This window comes from Syngnathoides biaculeatus, chromosome 6, assembly GCF_019802595.1.
Source record: "Syngnathoides biaculeatus isolate LvHL_M chromosome 6, ASM1980259v1, whole genome shotgun sequence".
NCBI lineage: Eukaryota > Metazoa > Chordata > Actinopteri > Syngnathiformes > Syngnathidae > Syngnathoides > Syngnathoides biaculeatus.
The window spans coordinates 25,204,487-25,227,670 of NC_084645.1; the positions used below are offsets into that span (position 1 = coordinate 25,204,487).

The 23,184-nt window shown below is 46.5% G+C and overlaps 1 long non-coding RNA gene across 1 annotated transcript; it reads left to right on the forward strand.

Annotated features, from left to right (window-relative positions):
- The first annotated feature begins 3,279 nt into the window (after positions 1 to 3,279).
- Positions 3,280 to 8,460, forward strand: LOC133502198 (uncharacterized). Its single transcript, XR_009795390.1, has 4 exons — positions 3,280 to 4,827; positions 4,918 to 4,978; positions 5,074 to 5,168; positions 6,647 to 8,460. It is a non-coding gene; the product is annotated as an uncharacterized LOC133502198 (long non-coding RNA).
- Positions 8,461 to 23,184: the final 14,724 nt, after the last annotated feature.

The following is a 23,184-nucleotide window of genomic DNA, read 5'->3' on the forward strand; positions in this document are numbered from 1 at the left end:
GCGCCGTGTTTGATGAGCCGTTAAGATGTGCGCTCAATTAAAATCAAATTGAAACCGCGGCGCGTGGCAGAAGTTGCAAATGACGGCGCTGATAATGAGAACAGTCTTTCTTATCTTCTCCATCGCCGGTGTCGTTCTGTCCCTCTACAGTAATGATTTACTGACCTGTTTTATTTTAATATCAGAACACCGAACTCGTTATGTAAACCAACGATCCCCTGAGCAGAAGATTAGCTAATTTTTTTTTTTTTGGAAGCTAGCAAGCGCTGGATGGTAGCAGCAAATTGAACTCTGTTCACTTCACGACTGGGAGCAGTTCAGCAGGGAGTGAACGATTCAAAAACAGATTTCGAACTTTCCCGTATACATACTGTAAAATCATGGGAATCACACATCGTGTATTTAAAACAACCTGACAAATTCTTTGAGAACGTTCGCTAGCTCAATGCTAGCAGAATGACAAACGCGACTGATTTTGAAAGAGACGGAGTTGACAGAGATGGCAAAAGTCCTCTGACTCCAGTTTTTACTTGCTCGGATCACGCCAAAAGACAAATGATGGCACTATGACCGACTTATTCTTCTTTTCCTTTCGGCTTGTCCCGTTAGGGGTCGCCACAGCGTGTCATCTTTTTCCATATCGGCTTATCTCGTGCATCCTCGTGTCCTCCCTCACAGCGTCCATCAACCTGTTCTTTGGTCTTCCTCTCGCTCTTTTGCCTGGTCACTTTCTTGCCTCTGGACATGTCCAAACCACCGAAGTCTGCTCTCTCGAATCTTGTCTCCAAAACATCCAGCTTTGGCTGTCCCTCTAATGAGCTCATTTCTAATCCTATCCAACCTGGTCACTCCGAGCGAGAACCTCAACATCTTCATTTCTGCCACCTCCAGTTCAGCTTCCTGTTGTTTCTTCAGTGCCACCGTCTCTAATCCGTACATCATGGCCGGCCTCACCACTGTTTTATAAACTTTACCCTTCATCCTGACGGAGACTCTCCTGTCACGTAAAACACCGGACACCTTCTGCCAACTGTTCCTACCCGCTTGGACTGGTTTCTTCAGTTCCTTCCCACACTCACCATTGCTCTGTATTGTTGACGTGAAGTATTTGAAGTCATCCACCCTCGCCATCTCAGCTTATCTCGTGCATCCTCGTGTCTTCCCTCACAACCTCCATCAACCTGTTCTTTGGTCTTCCTCTCACTCTTTTGCCTGGTCACTCTCTCGCCTCTGGACATGTCCAAACCACCGAAGTCTGCTCTCTCTAACCTTGTCTCCAAAACATCCAAATTTGCTTGTCCCTCTACTGAGTTCATTTCTAATCCTATCCAACCTGGTCACTCCGAGCGAGAACCTCAACATCTTCATTTCTGCCACCTCCAGTTCAGCTTCCTGTTGTTTCTTCAGTGCCACCGTCTCTAATCCGTACATCATGGCCGGCCTCACCACTGTCTTATAAACTTTGCCCTTCATCCTGGCGGAGACTCTTCTGTCACATAGAACACCAGACACCTTCCGCCAACTGTTCCATCCCGCTTGGACCAGTTTCTTCACTGCCTTCCCACACTCACCATTGCTCTGTATTGTTGACCCCAAGTATTTGAAGTCATCCACCTTCGGCATCTCTTCTCCCCGGAGCCTCACTTTTCCCCCCTCCACATTTTGTGTTTTATCACCGTGACAGACGAACGCCGCGAAACGAAGGACGCAGTCGTGATTGTCTTCAGGACTGCAAATGTGTTGCTGGATTGACGTCGAGAAATGTCAATTCATGCTTTCTCGCATTATAGCAATAAGAGTCACGTGCGGTGTAGGGGAAAAATCTACGTGCTTAGTTGGAAATGTGGATGAAATGGGCTGTCTGTGAGTGAAATGGGCCCCAGATTTGATTGCCAATGACTCAGAGACGTCTGGCCCCCACCCCAGCTTCTCACATAATGTATCATATACATATTTTCTGCCGATTGCCAACTACTGACTTTGCATGAAAGTCACTTACTGATTCATGTGAACGTTTCACCCTCGCGTCATTGTCATACAAAAACTAATAATAAAGGTTGAATGCAAGTCTATCTCAAACATTTTTGGTAATGTTCTTTATCTCCATGAGAAGTTCCCCAAGAGTGTTTTTCCAAGGGGGGGTGGGCAGCCTAATTTTCCACGTCGTGCGTGCATTGGCAGGTCGCTCCACATCAGGACTGTCAACGCAAGCGTGATAAGCGGCTGCGAGAGGAAACCGGGCTCGGACCGGGACTGGCGCGACTCGATCGGGCCTTTTGTTGCGCGGCGCGGCGCTGCCTGCGGCGGCGCGATAGGTAAAGGGGGCAGATTAGCGCCCGCCAGGAATTGGCACGCGCACATGCATTTTGGACATCGGCGACTCCACTTGAATGGCGTTTCGCTCGTACGCTTTCCAGTTGACGACAGCGCTGCGGGAGTCATAATTATGAGTTGCGATAATTACAATGAACGCGACATTTTATTCATCCATGGCAACAGGACTGTGTAGGATTTGGCCAGTGAGCTGCCTATTTTCCATCCGTATTACAGAGCAAGAACTGGATTCATTTTTCATTTCATTGGAAACAAGATTAATAAATCGCTTTGGTGTATGTTTTTCAGCCACCATTATTTTTTCAATGATGGAAAGCACATATAGTACATATGGATGGATGGATGGATGGATGGGGGATTAAGAGAATAGATGGAACATTTATAAATGACGGGATTTATGACGGATAAATGTATGGATTGACAGATTAAAAAAACAGTTACGCTGAAGAGAATTGTGATTTGTGTGTGTATTTTTATTATTTATTCTCTTTATTTTCCTTTCATACTTTTAAGTTATTATGATGGGGAGCTTTGTGATTCTGTTTCCTTTCATCCTTTTTATATTCATACTTATATATATATATAAATAATACAATATAATTATAATAATTTTAATTAATAATATTTTATATATAATATATATTTACTATATATTATTCTCTTTATTTTCCTTTTGTACTTTTAAGTTATTATGATGTGGTTTCCTTTCATCCTTTTTATATTCATACTTATATATATATATAAATAAAATAAATGAAAAATAAATACAATATAATTATTACTATAATAATTAATAATATATTAAATACAATATATTAATCATTATTATATTATAATTTTTGAGATATATATATACTTATTATATTTTCATATCCTATTATGATGATCTTTTGTGATGTGGAATTCTGGAACGTTCCGAGGACGAGAAAGACCGTCAACGGGGCTTCTTCGCACCGCACCGCTAGCTGGGGACAAATACACGGATGCAATACATATATTTGACGCCTCCTGGCTTTCCTCTTTGCACATTTCCGGAACAATCGCTCACTTGGAAGATTCCAGGTTAAGAACATTTGCCCGTTTGGGAAGATTCGTTCAACGATGGTGACTATTCGCCGTTTGGCTCGACTACTCGGTCTTTGAACTTCTATTTTGTGTTAGTTTTATTGCGTTTGTGTTTGTGTGTGTGTGATTAAATTGTCTTTTTTTTGTTTGTCATTTTATTGTTGTAACCATTGTTTAAGAAGGACAGGAAGTGACGTGTTGGGGAGAGAGAGAAAGAAAAAAGGCTAGACTGAGGGCAAGGTACAAGTGGTTGTTGGAGGACAACGAAAGGACAAAGGACGTGAACGGTGGACATTTGTCAAAAGTTGATCGACGTGTTCGACAAGGACTGTTGAAAGTTCAAGTGGGATAGTGTGTCGTTTTGAGTGGACTACTCAAATCACGCCGTAACATGGTGGAGTTAGGCGCTACCACAGGGGCTAAGTGCACGCATGGGACTTGGCTTGGCTAACGCTAGTTAGCAAGGCCTGTGTGTTGGAGCGCGAAGGAGGGGACAAGGGCGCTAGCGTCGAGCTAACGCGCCTAGCAAGGCCTGTTATTTCAGAGACCTTTGATAGAGAATTAAATGCACAAGTAAAGAGTAAAGTTGTCATAGACATTCCTACTTTGGAGTGAGGAAAGGACTCAGGAGGCTACCTCGTCGAAGTATTTTATACAAGAGGGGCGCTACACTGGTTTGTGCGAAGGGGGATTTTAGTCTAAATTCACACAATGTATCTTAACACTTTTCCCTTCGGCAGTAAAAGAACTTCTGTGCTCCAGAGCAGTCGTGACATGTCTCTAACTTGCATTCAGTACAGGACCAGAGGAGATTTTGGAGTGTTTGGGCACTACCCGAAGAGAAGTAGTCCAAACAACACGTGAAGCTTCGATTTTCGAAGCAGACGGCGGCAAAGGCTGTCTTTTCTTCTGTCCTCTTTGCTCAAATTCAAGTGCGGTAAAGTGAGATTTACAATCCATTTAGGGAAGACTGCGCAAATGAAAGCTTTTCTGCTCAGATGCATTTGTGCACTTTGAAGTAAAAAAAAAAAATAAATAAAATAAAATAACGCGAGTCTCTGGTTGCATGCACAATAGGGCCATTTTTCCCCACTCAAGTCTTTGCACTTTCAAACACGAGGACAGCAAAGGAAAAGTTTGTGCGTGCATGTGTGTTCTTATCACCTGATTGTTATCAAAAGACTTTTATTAACATGTACTGTGTGTATTGGTGGCAGGCTGTACATTTAGTACTTGGGCTTCCACTATCACATCGCAAGTATACACCTCTTGCGCCTACGTCATAAAATCACGTGACTTTTGCTTACGTCGCCATGTTGGTGGTCAAGCTAAGCATTGCTCAATGCTCAGTCAGTTGGAGACGACACGGAAATATCTCTTGTAGCACGACGCCCAGAGTCTTGTCCGATACCGTCAGACATTTAGAAGGTGAAAATAAACGACGGTACGTGGAAAAATTAGATCAACACGGCATAGAGGACCCGTATTTAATGCCGAAGTCGATGTTTTCGCCGATAGGAAATTGGACTGTTGGTTCGCTTCCGCTTGTCTTGGACAACTGGATCTACACACGGATCTGGTGACTACGTCGTCGAGATTTACACAGAAGAGTTTGAAAGTGTATAAAAGTCTGGACGCATAAGAATACTTAGTTGCTGGATCTGTTCTCATCAGGAATATATCCCACATAGTGACGGTTTTGACGGCTCGTGAACGCGGAAGCGTGTTCGGCCACACGTTAACCTTTGCCGGAATCCATCGATCTTTCCGTGAGTATTCAATACAAATACCAATAATTAAACAAATGACCCCTAGTTTTACCCAAACTCGCATTCATTAACTATGATTGAAAACAAAACAAAAAAAAAAAAAAACAGGACGGAGTCGTCTCCACGGAACGTACACGGAACCGATTGCGGCCACACTTAACCTCCGTAAACCTCCGCAACAGGCAGGTTTTTTTTCATACCCATTGTTCTCAAATGAGCCAACTTTGCATTATAAATACTTCTTGGTAATTTGAGATTGAGAAGAATAATTTCTACCTGAAGTGAAGCAATCGCTACAAAGGCGCGTGTGTATTTGGTTGGGCACCTTTTCAGATTCCATTGAATGACCTCTTTGAATATCTGTTCATTGGGAAAAAACAGATTTGTTGAGTCTTTTGTCATTAGACTCATTGAAAAACTACTAATGGTACCGTAATTTCCAGCCTACAAGGCGCAACTTTTTACACACGATTTCAACCCTGCGGTTTATGCGGTGATGCGACGCTAGCATTAGCGCACCTGGTTAATAATCCACGCTACACAGAGTTTAAAGAGTTTTAACGCCAGCGCCACGCTAACGCTAGCGCCATGTTAACGCTAGCCCCGCGCTAGTGTTAAACTCTTCCTCTGTACCGAGGCTTATAACCAGGTGCAATCCATTTTTCACGACGAACCGGGTCTTTTGGAAAAGCCTCGGTACACAGAAAGAGTTTAAAGTGTTTAAAGCCAGCCCCGCGCTAACGCTAGCCCCGTCCTAATGCTAGCCCCGCACTAGTGTTAAAGTCTTTCTGTGTACCAAGGCTTATAACGAGGTGCAATCAATTTTTCCGACGCACCGGGTCTTTGGGAAAAGCCTCGGTACACTGAAAGAGTTCAAAGAGTTTGATGCCAGCGCCGCGCGAGTGTTAAACTCTGTCTGTGTACCGAGGCTTACAACCAGGTGCGCTCTGTAGGCCGGGAATTATGGTATTTGTCCTCTGTAACCCTTCTAAAAAAAAATTATATACAACTTTAGGACCCAAGTCCTATAGAATTTCTATAGAAATTCAATTGTTCTGTAGAAATTCTAGAGGGAATCACAGCCAAAGTTCTATAGAACAAGTTGTTCTATACAAATTCTATAGAATTCTATAGAATTTCTATAGAAATTATTTTCCAGGGTTGTTGGATAATCAAAAATAAATAGTCGTACGAGAATTAGTTTCAAAGGAAGTGGTATCAAACATCCCCACAAATACCAGAAATAATATTATTGAATGTATTAATTTGTAGGGATTGCTGCATACGTGTTTCACAACTTCGATTTAGCTTTCTTTGACCAACAAAGCAGAGGGCAGAAAAATGCTAACATTAGCTAGCCCGGAGAGGCCAATTTTGTATATCAGATTTGTAGCAACAAATACGATCGGAATCAAAATGTGTGCCAGTGCTTCCGATAGTATTTGTTGCTACATTCACTCCATTCTTTTATTCCCCAGCTCGCCTCTTATCGTGCTCGGCGCCTACAAGGAGTCGGGCCCGACTCCAACGCGAAGCGAGAAGCATTTTCAAAGGACTATTTTCAAATTGCAGACCCCGGTTGGGTCCTGATGAGGGGGCCGTGATGGGCGCCAATCACGACCAAGCCGTCGGCCTCGCGTCGCGCCTGGAAAATGACCTCTCATCTTCCGCACGGAGAAACGTAACAATCTCTCGAGGATTCAATTTTTGCATCATCAGAAAAAGGCGGGCGGGAAAACGAGGATGCAGAATGACGACCTCTTCAAGTTGTGTGATCAACGATGAAAACACGGCAGACCTGGCGCAAAATATGAATCTAGATTTCAAGGCAGAATACATCTATCTCTATTAATTTAATCAAAGTACAGCGGGGCCTTGAAATACGACTTTTCTTATAGACATGTGCAGTATTAATTGAATTATTGTTAATTGTTAGTGGTGGTAAAGAGGGAGCTAAGTCGAAAGGCCAAGTTCTCAATTTACCAGTCGCTCTACGTTCCTCCCCTCGCCTATGGGCACGAGCTGTGGGTCGTGACCGAAAGAACAAGATCCTGGATCCAAGCGGCCGAAATGAGTTTCCTACACACCTGCATTTAATGAACCCCAGTCCTTGTAGGACCCAGCGGACGGTCCGGCTTTGCCAGATCGTTGCCATCGATGCCTCGTACCTCCCGGTGTACCGACCCCCTGCCTGTCTCCTGACCTACGCCGAGAGCCTGACGTCATTATCACCGCCGCTCTCGTGGACCGACTGCCTGGTTACCGACTCTGGACTGTGTAAAGATATTTCCTGAACTGCCTCCACGTTTACAGAGTCGTGCATTTGGGTCCAACTCCGCGTTCTGGTTATGACACTCCCTTAGAGAGAGGGTGAGAAGCTCGGTCGTCCGGGAGGGGCTCAGTGCCGAGCCGCTGCTCCTCCGCATTGAGAGGCGCCAGATGAGGTGGCTGGGGCATTTGATTCGGATGCTTCCCTCACGCCTCCCTGGTGAGGTGTTCCGGGCACGTCCCACCAGAAAGAAACCCCGGGGACGACCCAGGACACGCTGGAGAGACTATGTCTCTCGGCTGGCTTGGGAACGCCTCGGGATCCCTCCGGAAGAAGCTGGAAGAAGCGGCTGGGGAAAGGGAAGTCTGGGTATCCCTGCTGAAGCTAAGTCCCCCCGCGACCCGACCCGGAAAAGCGGTACAAAATGGATGGATTGATTGTTCGTGGTTCAGAGGTCTCTTACATGCTTCAGCCTCTCCTGCAGACGTAATAGGCTAAATTCTCCACTGGAGTCCCAATTCCCACCCCAAACTCCGATTTGAAAATAAATGGGTTGCATCAAGAATGGTGTCCGGGATCAGAACCGTGCCAAAGCAATAACGAATAGCGATTTGCTGTGCCAAGCCGTGATCGGACCAGCCAAAAGTCGCAACAACCACAACAACAGTTACTGTTTATTTTTATAGTAAATTTCTTTTGGCTTGTCCCGTTAAGGGGGCCGCCACTTGTATGATAACAAAAATGTGACAGCAATTTTTTTTTCCTTCGCATTTCCCCCCCCCCCCCCGAAGCAGTGATTTGGCTTGTTTTCACACCCGCACGACAGTTGAAACGACCACTTTGAAAATGTTGCTAACGATTTCTATTATGCAGTATCGATTTCTTAGTCCTTGAGAAAAGCGCATTCTCTCGCTTGCGTCACGTATGTTTGCGCTCATGATCCTGCTGGTTCTCTGTGTGTGTGTGGGGGGGGGGGGCAAGTCCCATTGTCCCCTTTGGAAGGAGGGATGGAAAGAATAAAAAGCTTGTTGTAGCTTGTTTGACAACGATTCAAGCCAAACTGACGACGAAACACCTACAAGTAAGTGATTCCCAAAGTCGTTTTGTCACACCAGAGCACGTTTTCATCATTTAATTGGATTTGAATGCATATGACCGCTGCAAAATCGACAGTCTGGATTGTTATATTTAATAAATGTATTAAATTATTAATTAATTAAATTTAATTTAGATCACTGGAGTCAAACTCAAGGCCCGAGGGCCAGATCCGGCCCGCCGTGTGATTTTATGTGGCCCGTGAAGCCAAATCGTCTGCCGACTTCCTTGACCCCTTGTGAAAATCTGTGATGAAATTTCCGATTGTCATGTCATGAATGATAACGTTGAGATATGACAAACATTTTTCTGTTACCAAACGTGAGCTTGGGTATCTATGGTTGGAAAACCCCCATTTATCCATCCATCCATCCATCTTATTTCTGATTCCAAAAGCAGTTCAGAAACTTCACGTCATTATCCAAGACGCTTATCCTCACAAGGGTTGCAGGAAAGCTGGAGCCTATCCCAGCTAGCTTCGGGCGAAAGCCGGACTACACCCAGAACTGGTCGCCAGTCAGTCACAGGGCAGATGTCGATACCATCACTGAGCGGGAATCGGTCCCGTGCTGCCCGCATCAAAGGCAAGCGTCTGAAACACTACACCATCAGTGACTACTGTTAATCCAGTCATCCATTTTCTTCACCGCTTATCCTCTTGAGGGACGCGGGGAGTGCTGGAGCCCATCCCAGCTGCCAACGGGCAGGAGGCGAGGTACACCCTGAACTGGTCGCCAGCCAATCGCAGGGCACATAGAGACAAACGGCCGCACTCACAATCACATCTCGGGGCAATTTAGAGTGTCCAATTAATGTTGCATGTTTTGGGGATGTGGGAGGAAACCAGAGTGCCCGGAGAAAAGCCACGCAGGCCGCTGATCCTCACAAGGGTCGTGGGGAGTGGCAGACACTTACTGAGAGGGGAAGAATCAAGCCCCGTAAGCCTGTTCTTACATGTTCTTCTTGCCTGACGGCAGCCTGGCTCGGTATCAACGAGTGCCTTATTCGCCGCACACAATGAGAACTGTTTGGCCTGCACGGGGAAACCGCCAGAAATGGTTTTGACGCACTTCAGCCGCCGCAGGGAGTGTACTTTGGAAGTGTCAATGGAAGAATGATGTGACTTCTGGGAAGACTTTCTTCTGGGGATGGTTTCGGTGCGTCTGTGGGAACGGTGTCAGCCATTAATCCGGAGGTTAGAGGTCGCTCATGCGAGAGGACCCCGCTTGGCTCGCCGACTCCGCCCCAGTTCATCCCAAAGGTGTTTTCACGAGGTCACGTTCTTCCACGCCAAACTCAACCCAAGGACTCCTTCGCCGTTGCTTTTGTGCGCTGGGAACAGCAAAGCGGACTTTCCCATAAAACGACTCGGGAAGAATTATAAAGAGGGCGTCTTCAGAGGGCATCCCCAACGACGGTCATCTGGGATTGGTTACAAGTCCCCGGAGACCCGAATGCGACTAATTTGGATGTTGGCAGTTCGACTCTTTGCGCCGGCCTTCCTGTGAACAGTTTACCCGTTCGGCTTGGGCTTGTGGGGGGGTTTCTTTGGATTCCGCTCACATGCATGTTAGACCCAAGAACGTCCATGCGAAGTAAAAATTTGACACAAAGTTGAGAACTGTTGGAATGACCCAATCACTTGCCACATTGAGGCTTCAAATTTCCGCTCTTAAATGCGGTCGGTGGGGCCCTTGAATGGGCTCAAACCAGGACCTGATCAACTGTCAATCAAACTTTATTACCACGACCTGGGAAAACAACCTGAAATATATATGCTACTTGCATCCATCCATTTTCTTTGCCGGTTATCCTCACGAGGGTCGCAGGAGTGCTGGAGCCTATCCCAGCTGTCAACGGACAGGAGAGAGGGCACACCCCGAACTGCTCGCCAGCCAATCGCAGGGCACATAGAGACAAACAGCCGCACTCACAATCGGCTCGCAAACTCGCTCGCGGCCCACCACCGGAGCTCACTCGTGGCTGTTCGCCGAAAACGGACCTCGTAAACTCGCTCGCGGCCCGCCGCCGGAGCTCACTCGTGGCCGGTCGCCGAAAACGGACCTTGTAAAGTCGCTCGTGGCCCTCGCCGGAGCTCGCTCGTGGCCGGTCGGCGAAAACGGACCTTGTAAAGTCGCTCGTGGCCCTCGCCAGAGCTTGCTCATGGCCAGTCGCCGGCTGCCAGAGCTCGCTCACTCGCGGCTCGCCGCCAGAGCTCGCTTGTGGCCGGTCGCCGACAACGGAGCTCGCAAACTCGCTTGCGGCCCGCCACCGGGGCTCACCCGTGGCCAGTCGCCGACAATGGACCTCATAAACTTGCTCGCGGCCCGCCACCGGAGGTCGTTCGTGGCCGTCCCCGACAACGGACCTCGCAAACTTGCTCGCGGCCCACCACCGGGGCTCACTCATGGCCGGTCGCCGAAAACGGACCTTGTAAAGTCGCTCGTGGCCCTTGCCGGAGCTCGCTCGTGGCCAGTCGCCGGCTGCCAGAGCTCGCTCACTCGCGGCTCGCCGCCAGAGCTCGCTTGTGGCCGGTCGCCGACAACGGAGCTCGCAAACTCGCTTGCGGCCCGCCACCGGGGCTCACCGGTGGCCAGTCGCTGACAATGGACCTCATAAACTTGCTCGCGGCCCGCCACCGGAGGTCGTTCGTGGCCGGTCGCCGACAACGGAGCTCGCAAACTCGCTTGCGGCCCGCCACCTTGGCTCACCCGTGGCCAGTCGCTGACAATGGACCTCATAAACTTGCTCGCGGCCCGCCACCGGAGGTCGTTCGTGGCCGTCCCCGACAACGGACCTCGCAAACTTGCTCGCGGCCCACCACCGGGGCTCACTCATGGCCGGTCGCCGAAAACGGACCTGTAAAGTCGCTCGTGGCCCTTGCCGGAGCTCGCTCGTGGCCAGTCGCCGGCTGCCAGAGCTCGCTCACTCGCGGCTCGCCGCCAGAGCTCGCTTGTGGCCGGTCGCCGACAACGGAGCTCGCAAACTCGCTTGCGGCCCGCCACCGGGGCTCACCGGTGGCCAGTCGCTGACAATGGACCTCATAAACTTGCTCGCGGCCCGCCACCGGAGGTCGTTCGTGGCCGGTCGCCGACAACGGAGCTCGCAAACTCGCTTGCGGCCCGCCACCTGGCTCACCGTGGCCAGTCGCTGACAATGGACCTCATAAACTTGCTCGCGGCCCGCCACGGAGGTCGTTCGTGGCCGGTCGCCGACAACGGAGCTCGCAAACTCGCTTGCGGCCCGCCACCTTGGCTCACCCGTGGCCAGTCGCCCACAATGGACCTCATAAACTTGCTCGCGGCCCGCCACCGGAGGTCGTTCGTGGCCGTCCCCGACAACGGACCTCGCAAACTTGCTCGCGGTCCGCCGACGGAGCTCGCTTGCAGGCTGCCACTGGAGCTCGCTCGTGGCCAGTCGCCGGCTGCCGAAGCTCGCTTGTGGCCGGTCGCCGACAACGGACCTCGCAAACTTGCTCACGGCCTGCCGACGGAGCTCGCTCGCAGGCTTCCACTGGAGCTCGCTCGTGGCTGGTCGCTCACTCGTCAAATATAATATTCTTAATATATAACATTATTTAGAGCCACAGGGTGAAATCTGTATGGAATGTTCTCAAAACACCATTTAATAAGAGAGAATTTTTCCTCTTTTCCTTTCGGCTTGTCCTGTTAGGGGTCGCCGCAGCTTGTCATCTTTTTCCATTCAAGCCCATCTCGTGCATAGTTAGTCCGGGTCACGACCTTTCAGTTCCGGAAGTCATTTGATGAACGCTCGCGTATGTTTGGCACAGTTTTACGCCGGATGCCCTTCCTGCCGCAACCCTCTGCATTTATCCGGGCTCGGGACCGGCCTGCAGGACGCACAAGAATTGTGCACCCCTTCGGGCTGCAAACAGACAAAAGAGAGAGAATTAACATCATATTTTCAAGATACAGTACATATGACATGAATTATGGGATACATTGTTAATCCGAACCACCGGAATTCCCCTTTAAGACTCCACAATGGATTGCTACATATTGTAGTTCTTAACTTTTCTGTCTTTGCACACTTTCTGCAGTTCTCTTAAAATATTGACAAATTATTTTGAAGAAAAAATATCACTTACAGGTTCCTGAAAGACTCTAAAAGATCTAAGTGACAAGTCCAGGGGGTGTCCCGCTTTTGACCGAAGCCGGCTAACGTCGGCCCCGCTCAGCCGCAACTCTAATGAGGAGAAGCTGCGCAGAAAATGGAACAACGTTGACGTCATCGGTCTTTTCAATATTAAAGATTTAAAATAAAAAAGAAGATAAAAAGGAAAATGTGTGACATCCTCGCAGCCATCACCATATTTCTGTCCACGGTGAGTCACGCTCGGCGCTGACGGTTTGTGCTCGCTTCCGCAAATAAGCCGACGTTTGGAGAAAAGTGAGTCAGATTCTGATACATTTGATCGTTTGACTCGCACGTAACCCGAGAGAGGCGCCGGCTGCGGCCTCTCGCTGGTTCGCTCGTGATGAGTTGTCGTAATTTGACGTTTGCGTCGCCTCGGCATGATGTTCCAGCGATCGCGATGAAGTTTAAAATCTTCAGCCGACACGCGGATCGGTCTCTGTTCGGCTCGGACGAACGAGCTCATTTCATTTCTGCGGCGGAGGTTGAAAGACTGCAAGCAAAAAGTTTTACTTTCCGGTCGAATGCTCGACAACCTTGACAGTTTAATTATTACTTTGCCCGGCTGTTCAATGTTTTGCGTAACCGAGTGACCCGCAACGGGAAATTGAGCTAAGAATCTTGTTAACGGTCATTAACTCGATTATGGGAAAGAACAAAAAAAAAAAAAAAAAAAAGCCACGACCGCGACGGAGAAAATGAGGCTCGCAAAACATCTGGAGGATGGAGATCGCGTGCGTGACATCAGCCTCTCGCCCCATTCGAATATACGACATGTGCAAAGAAAACGAACGTCGTAACTCTGTGAAGCGTAAACAAGACAAGTCCGCCGCCGTCGCTCTTTCCGGCCTTTCGAAATTTTACTGGCGGTCGATCCTCTGAACGTCGTCGTGGTCTGGCTGACTGGGGTCGACAAGTCCGTGCAAACCCTGCTCGCTACGCCGCGCTCTTTGATGATACAAAACTAAACACCCATCCATCCAAACATTTTCTTTGCTGCTTATCCTCACCAGGGTCGCGGGGAGCGCTGGAGCCTATGCAGGCTGTCAACAAGCAAGAGGCGGGGTACACCCTGAACTGGTCGCCAGTCCATCGCAGGGCACGTGGAGACAAACAGTGGCGCTCACAATCACACCTACGGGCAATTTAGAGGGTCCAATTAATGTTGGATGTTTTTGGGATGCGGGAGGAAAACGGAGTGCCCGGAGGAAACCCACGCAGGCACGGGGAGAACATGCAAACTCCACACAGGCCGGTCCGGGATTGAACCTGGCACCTCAGAACTGTGAGGCCAACGCTTTACCAGCTGGTGGCTTATACCAACATAGAGTACTTTTTAAATCAATTTATTCATTTACATTTCTCTATTTTTGGTTATGGGCGGCACGGTGCTGCAGCTGTGAAGCGTTGGCCTCACAGTTCTGAGGTCCCGGGTTCAAGCCAGGACCCGCCTGTGTGGAGTTTGCATGTTCTCGTGTTGCATGGGTTTTCTCTGGGTACTCCGGTTTCCTCCCACATCCCAAAAACATCCAACATTAATTGGACACTCTAAATTGCCCCTAGGTGTGATTGTGAGCACAACTGTCTGTCTTTATGTGCCCCGCGATTGGCTGGCGACCAGTTCAGGGTGTACCTCGCCTCCTGCCCGTTGACAGCTGGGATAGGTCCAGCACTCACCGTGACCCTTGTGAGGATAAGCGGCTAAGAAAATGGACGGATATTTTTGTGTTTTTCAGGTTCATTTTTCATTTCATGTTGTATACACAATTTCTCTTTATTGGTTGGCAACCAGTTCAGAGTGTACCCTGGCTACGGTCCGTTGACATCTGGGTTGGATCCAGCACTCCTATGGCCCTTGTGAGGATAAGCGGCTACGAAAATGGATGGATATTTTTGGTCATGTTGTATCCACAATTTTTCTTTATTGGCTGGTGACCAGTTCAACGTGTACCGTGCCTCCTACCTGGTAGACAGCTGGGATAGGCTCCAGCACTCACCGTGACCCTTGTGAGGATAAGCGGCTAAGAAAATGGATGGATATTTTTGTGTTTTTCAGGTTCATTTTTCATTTCATGTTGTATACACAATTTCTCTTTATTGGTTGGCAACCAGTTCAGAGTGTACCCTGGCTACGGTCCGTTGACATCTGGGTTGGATCCAGCACTCCTATGGCCCTTGTGAGGATAAGCGGCTACGAAAATGGATGGATATTTTTGGTCATGTTGTATCCACAATTTTTCTTTATTGGCTGGTGACCAGTTCAACGTGTACCGTGCCTCCTACCTGGTAGACAGCTGGGATAGGCTCCAGCACTCACCGTGACCCTTGTGAGGATAAGCAGCTAAGAAAATGGATGGATATTTTTGTGTTTTTCAGGTTCATTTTTCATTTCATGTTGTATACACAATTTCTCTTTATTGGTTGGCAACCAGTTCAGAGTGTACCCTGGCTACGGTCCGTTGACATCTGGGTTGGATCCAGCACTCCCATGGCCCTTGTGAGGATAAGTGGCTACGAAAATGGATGGATATTTTTGGTCATGTTGTATCCACAATTTTTCTTTATTGGCTGGTGACCAGTTCAAGGTGTACCGTGCCTCCTACCTGTTAGGCAGCTGGGATAGGCTCCAGCACTCACCGCGACCCTTGTTAGGATAAGCGTCTAAGAAAATGGATGGATGGATATTTTTGGTCATGTGGTATGCATAATTTTTCTTTATTGGCTGGTGACCAGTTCAATGTGTACCCTGCTTCCTTCCTGTTAGACAGCTGGGATAGGCTCCAGCACCCACCGTGACCCTTGTGAGGATAAGCGGCTAAGAAAATGGACAGATGGATGTTTTTGGTCACGTTGTAAGCACAATTTTTCTTTATTGGCCAGGTGTTGGAATGGATTACTGCCATTTCATTTCATTTCAATGGGGAGTATTGATTTGATTTCATGACTAAAGAATTACGAGGTCAATAACGCAGAAAGTCGTGTGTGTTTTTGCTCTTGTTTTTGGGAGTCATGTATTCTGCTTTTTATTGAACTGAGCGGAGTTACAGCCTTAAATATCACGCATGTGGAAATGCCGCGTTGCCTCCACCGTGAAAGAAAATATCAATTCACGCGAAACTTAATAACCCCGCCACCAATCAGGCCTCATTGTTAAAACGGACCAACTCGGTGAGACTGAACTTGGAGCTCAGCAGTCCAAAAACTCTCGAACGACCGAGGACACCATGACAATAAAGTGGCGCACCATGGCCCTCGGAGTGATGTGAGCAAAATTGTCGCAAAGCGACAGAAACGTCGCCCGCCGATAGTTTACAACTGCGTCCAATTTGTTCAACCATTGTCATTTTTGCAGGTGGTAACAACAAACCCCCCCCACATCTTTTCTTCTTCTTTTCACATTCGAACCGCGTTGAGTCACTCGAGAGGTCGCCCGAAATTGGACGCGGAACGCCATAAAACGGCGAGGAATACAAATAATGCAAATAATCTGGACGATAAAAATTACCCACGCGAAAAAGTCATGCGATCTCGTCACTGTTTACTATTTGAGTGTTACATTCTAGTTCCCTCCCTTTCCTCGCTCATTTGACATTGATTGATTCATATAATATTTTTTAGATTATTTATACATATTTTAACCTCTACCGTACTATTTTAAACAGCCATCAAACGCCTCTTAAACTCTTGAACATTTGGTTTTACAGTATTTACATTTGAATCCTTGCAATAAGTTTTTTTTATTTTATGTTTTTATTATTTTTAAGATGGGAAGTGTTTATTTTAACCACAAAAAATTGCATACACTCAAAATCCATCAATAAATATGGCGAATTATGTGCGGTATAAATGTGAAAAGAAAACTGTAATGCACTGAATCTGCAATAAGTGAACTGCAACACAACAAGGAAACACTATTTACTTTTTTTATATATCTTTGTGTAAATTTAAATGATTGAATAAGAAAAATTATTGATTATACTGAATATACAGTGTGTGTATCCAGTAGTGCAGTAGGAAAATCTATGTACTGTATACAAAATTGCATTTTGAATGTACAGTAGTCCAAACACAGATAAGTACTGTAAATATCGGGAAAATATTCATTTTTTGGCACTGTATTGCTGCAAATCAATTTTATATGTCAATATTACTATTCAGGATTAGTGAGTTATGTTATCAATAGTTTAAAGAATAAAACAAAACTGTTGATGTTTTCCGTGACCGTCATCGTCCTTCCATTTTTGCTGCCAATTTAGTCAGGCACGTTGTTAGACAGCTCGGGGTCCTGCAACAGACAATCGACTGTACTTTGGAAAGTTTACACAAAAAAAAGCCCAAAGCAAAACACACACACAAAAAAAAAAAAAATACAAAGGCGTACAGTAAGTGCTTTCAAAGCTGCTATTTTGAGTTTTTGTTCCTTTATTGAGCACTCTGAGTAGTTTGGAGACGATTACGTGGTGCTCTTTTATGCTATTAGCGTTAGCAGCTAACGTTGCCGTAACTGTGCAATGCGGGTTTTCTAATGCTAACGCTTCACCTGATTCGCTTTGGATTGTATTTTACAGCTATTTTTAAGTGCCCGTTTTGATTTGCTATGTATTGTATTTTACAGCCATTTTTCAAGTGCCCGTTTGTTTTGCTTTAATTGAATTAATTGTCCATTGCTCAAATGCAGAGCTAATTAGTTATCATGCAACTTTCTATCCACTAAATTATCTTTTCATTCAGATTCCAGTGGATAAACAAATATTTAGCACGCTTAAATTAATGTAAAAGATGAGAAGGTGTGATTAAAAATAAAAAGGAAATAAATTCATCACATTTTATTGCCGGACTGGAATTCAATTTGCATAAGACAACATGTTGAGGAGGAACAACCTCATGGTGATTTTTAGCAGCTGTTAAAAGTAAGCAACCTGAACGGAAATGATTCAGATTTCGGACCGGCTGCGGCAAACATAACAAGCCTTCCCGTGATTCCCGAGGACGTCGCAAAGCTTTCATGCCGTATCGTGGCCAAAAAAAGAGCAATCAACCCCCCATTTCCGAGCATCTCGGGGAATCTACAAACAAGAGATGATGACGAAAGGGGGGGGGGGGTTTATTCCCCCCAGGACAGGAAGAGGGGGCACAAAAAAACATGTCTGCAGAGGACTCGGCGGGCCCACCGTTTCCAAAGGCTTCAAAAATAGTCCCTTGCTGTCCTCCTGATGCGCAGTAGGCACCAGAGATCAGTGAAGATACGCCACTGAGCCATTTGAACTCTCCAACGGGACGTCTTCAGGAAGTGGTGGCAGGAGGAAGGCCGGGCGGGGGTTGGTCTCCCCAGGGTCTCCGCTTTGTACTGTTTGCTGAAGGAGCCATCGGAAATGGAGATCTGCACAGCGAGCGCAATAAAATCCACTATCAACACGTGGATCGGACAAGTTGAACCACTGTCAACTACTGTGGGCTTTGTGCTCCTTTTTGCGGATTTGCGGGGCAAATGATTGGAAGTTTGAAGGCTGCAGGTCAAATGTTTTCATTTTGTGCTTTGGTGTTGCATCAGAACCTATCAGTGATTTTTCACCAGCCAAAAATGATTTTGTCACCATTATTTGTAAGTATGCTCGATAGCAACTGTCTAAAGGGGGCGGGGCCTAGCATGTTGGTGTCCAAGTCAGACAAATACTGTACACGTAGCGTAGACGCTCTATGGATTTTCACTTTTAATACTTGTTCAGTCTTGGTGGAGGATTTGATAATGATGATTACATTTACTTATACTAACACGGGGGTACACTGGTGCTTTGAGATAAGAGCTTAATTTGTTTCAAAAAGAAAATTGGACAAACAGCATAAATTGTGTATTGCCCTCACAACTTGTGAAAATAACTCTCTAGAAATAACCAGCTTTCTTCAGTTTGACTTTATAATAGCCACTCAGCAGAGCAACAACATACACGAAGCGAAGACTCTATAATTTCTTTCGGTGACGACCCAGGCTAAATTTAGCTCCTCCCCAACATACAAAGAGCTTCAGCAGTTGAGGTGTACCACTCAGATCGGCTTCCTTAACACGGATTCCCACTTCCCAATTGATGAGTGTCTTGAGCAAGGCTTGGGCGCCGCTCTGGGAGGTGGCACCTATCGCCGGCCACAGCTGTTTTCCATGTGGACTCTAATTAGACCATGGATTTAAGTTTGGAGTTCGTTGCATTCACTGCCAGTTGGATTCTCCACCACTGAGAGTAAGCGTAGTGCTGAGCTATCCTCGTCACAGTGACTCTGTGCCCTTTTGGTAATCCCGTCCTGTTAAGTTTGTTAGTTTGCCCCACAGTCATCAGACCTTGGTGAATGTTTTTTTTAGATCCTGCTTAGCCTAGCATTTTTGTGCCCCTGCCTTGTTTCGCACTGCTTTTTAGTAGCGACCCGCTTCCGAAATAAAACCACCCCTAACATCGTGTCCTCGTCTTGGAGTCCCGCATTTGGGTCCGCCCCCGCACTGTTGGTTTGCGATAGCGAGGGTCTTTGGGATCTTGTGGCCTTTGAAATAAACCCACCAAAATGCTCTTTGGGTTTTTTTTTTTTTTTTTTTTTTAGGAGAAAGATTAATTTTTTTTTTTTTTTTTACCATCGATGAATAGGCGAGCGTTACCAGCGGCAACTTGAAAGTCGATGGCAAAGTGCTGAAATATTTCCAATAAAACTTGATGTTTTTTCAAGGGTTTCACACGAGAAGTTCAAAAAGGGAAACTCAACCGCCATTTTTCCATTCCCATTCCAAAGACAACCGCACTCAATCCCTTTCTGAGTCCACTCGAAATGAGAAACACGCAGGTGACATAAATCAATCCTCCAGTGCCTCTGCGAGGGATAAGCCCAAGAGTTGCAAATCTTCCCTTGTTGCGCAAACAACATTCCAAGATGTCAGCCCGCCACAAGACTCGCGTGACACACGACTTAGCATGCGGCTCTTAATAACATGCGTTCGCTTGTTGTGATTATTTACTTTCCCCTCGTCTCCTTGCAGGAGACTCGCGACGTGTGCTTTCGACGCGAGAGCGGAGGGCCAAAAAAGTGATGACAGAGCACGTGTGCTCGCCAAGCGGGGCGGGATTAGCACGCGCAACCCTGCAGAAAGGGTTTGTCCGTTTCAAAATCGCACTCGAGCAACATGCATTAACGCGGGCCGTACATATGGAGAGCAGATGACGGCGTGCTCTGATGAGATTAGGATGAGCTATGCGATGGAATTTACATCCAGGTCGAGAATCAAAATGATTTATAATAGAGGTGTCCATGTTCGTGGTTTTTGTCTATGTAAAGGTCAATCTAAAAAGACTACACACACCTGTTCAAATGCCAGGATTTTGTTATATTAAATCAAGAAAGAGAACAAAGCAAACCATTTCAAAGCTTTTTGGGAGATTTGTCACAAACCTCTGATACGGAGCTGGACCCAAATGCGGGACTCCGAGACGAGGGCATGATGTTGGGCGCGGTTTATTGAGAGAACAAGGTCATACACAGTGTAAACATTCCGAGAAGACAGAGGCGCAAAACGCTAAGCAAAGGCAGGATACGGAAACGTGAAGCGAGGTCTGATGACTAGGAGACAAACTAGGAAACATGAACTCGGACTTGACTATGACTATGGAACATAAACTAAGACAGGACTAAACTGTGGTGGCACAGAAACGCTGTGACGAGGATAACTCAACACTACACTATTCCCAGTGGTGGAGATTCCTACTGTCAGTGAATACAACTTACTAACTCAGGGCAACAAACTGGCAAAAAACAGTGACAAAAACTCCAATTTAAATGGTTAGGGTTTCACGCAGAAGCCCACAATGACTGTGAAACCCTAAAAATATTTATTCGCCTCGACATATTTACATCAATTTATGAACTATTTTTGGAATCAGAAATCAAAGGTTTTCAACTATTTTTCATGTTTGGTAATTCAAAAAATGCTTGTAAATATCGCACCGTTGTCATTTATGGAATATGACAATTTGTAATTTTGGTCCAGATTTTCAGGAGAACCATGGAAGTTAACAAACTAGATTTGCCTTTGCGGGCCACATAAAATCATGTGGCGGGCCTGATATCTAGAGCACAGGTGTCAAACTCAAGGCCCGGGGGCCGGATCCGGTCCGTCACGTGATTTTATTAGGACCACGAAGGCAACTCATGTCAACTTCCTCGATTCTTGTGAAAATCTGTACAAAAATTTCAATTTTAAATAAAATGTAAATATGATGAGGCGACAATAATGAGTTTGACACCCCTGATCTAGAGGAAGAGAATTGAGCTACGTGACTTATCAGCAGTGACTACCGTCAAGCTAGTTTCTCTGACGCCAGTTTTTACATTTTATCAATGTTTTCAGTCATAATGGAGAGTGTTTTTAAACAATGCAGCCTTGGTGCCGATGAAAATGCATTATTAATGTTTTACAAAACATTTGGTGACGTTAGGTCCGTCTAAAGATCGGAATCGCCGTTTCGCCGTTAGCCTAGCATCAGGGATGTTTTGTTTACATCGTGTATCTTATTGGTTAATATGTGCGATGACCGACATTTGAATTAAATCCGCTCTTGCAGAGAAGCACAAGATTTCTATTGGTGTGGTTTTGCGGCGGCAGCCGACAAGTGTTGAATTCTTGTCGTCTTCTGACTTTTCTCATGGAGATTTCGCTGTACACTCGACAATCGTTTTTTTTTCTTTGAGGCAATCGACTGTTTTTGACCCGGCCATGTTAGGTGGATTCACTCGACTGACGCGCCGTTCACTCTATCGCAGGGGTGTCAAACTCATTTTTCTCGCGGTTCACATTTTCGTTCTGGTTTCCCTCAGAGGCCCGTCACGACTGTGAAACAAAAATATTGAATCGTCTCTTCGTATTTACATCATCAATTTATGAACTAGTTTTGGAATCGGAACTCAACGGTAATTTTTTTGTTCAGCTGTTCATGTTTGGTAACACAAAAATCCTTGTAATATCTAAACTTTACCATTTATGATGCATGACAATTTGAAATTTTGGTCCCGATTTTTATTTACAAGAATTATGGAAATTGACATTGTAGATTTGGCTTCGGGGCGGGACAGTGGCTCAGCTGGTAAAGCGTTGGCCTCACAGTTCTAAGTGCCCGGGTTCAATCCTGGCCCCGCCTGTGTGAAGTTTGCATGTTCTCCCCCGTGCCTGCGTGGGTTTTCTCCGGGCACTCCGGTCCCCCCCCCCCCCACACACACACATCTTAAAAATATGCAACATTAATTGGACACTCTAAATTGCCCCTAGGTGTGATTGTGAGTGCGACTGTTTGCCTTAATGTGCCCTGCAATTGGCTGACAACCAGTTCAGGGTGTACCCCGCCTCCTGCCCGTTGACAGCTGGGATAGGCTCCAGCCCTCCCTGTGACCCTTGTGAAGATAAGTAGCAAAGAAAATGGATGGATGGCTTTGGCTTCGCGGGCCACATAAAATAATGTGGCGGGCCGGATCTGGCCCCCGGGCCTTGTGTTTGACACCATCACTTTTGCTTAAAGATCCGAGTTATACAAATGTTCGTACGACTGTTAAAAGTGACGCGTGACGGCTAAAAAGACTTTGGAAAGTTATCGGGGCTCGTTAGATTTCAGGGACCGTTACGACAAGAAGTGCGCCTTGATCGACAATATCGACCCACAGGCCTCGGAGAAACACAAACGGAGCAAGAATTTTGAACTGTGGGCGTCGGTGACCTATCCAGATAATCGGCAACTATCTCCTCTTCTCGACAAGCGCTTATACCATGGACGAGCTAAAGAATTACAAAGGTCTGGAGGCCAAAACCAATTCATCAATGGTTGGGTTCGTTTTGTGGCGGTATACCAACAAGAGGCAAACTTATGATTATAAAACAGAAAATATAGATTTTGGAGACATGTATTGCATTCACACACGAGTATTATGTAGGCTCTTGGCCCTAAAGAATAATTCTCCTTCGCAGAAGTTAGTTATTGCTAAGTAGGTGTGAAATTCCAAAAGGTATCCAATACTTACCAAGAACAAAATGCTGCGAGCAAACGCTGACACAAGGGAATGACTCGGCTGCTCCGCTAATACGAGACAGCCACAGTTGTCGCCGTTTGGTTGCTATTTGCTCCGCTTTCTCGCACTGGTTCTTGATCACGGCTGGCAGTCGAAAGAAAGACGCCCACTTTCGATTGAGCGACCGATAACGGAGCAGTGCGCCCCCATTCATTCGCCTTTCTGAAATGATTCCTGCTCGGTCACGGTTTGTTTACTTGAATTCACCAAACCAAAATGGCGACCGCGGTCTCAACCTGAAGGTGTGTGACAAAACAGTCTCTAATGTAAACAATTCATATTAATTCCAATTGATTTTTTTTTTTTTTGGTTACATCATCAATGTTTGAAGTGCGCAAGTTCAAAACACAGCTGATTGACTTTTGGTGGGTTTTGTGCTGGCGGGTCGCATACGTATAACTACATTTGTTA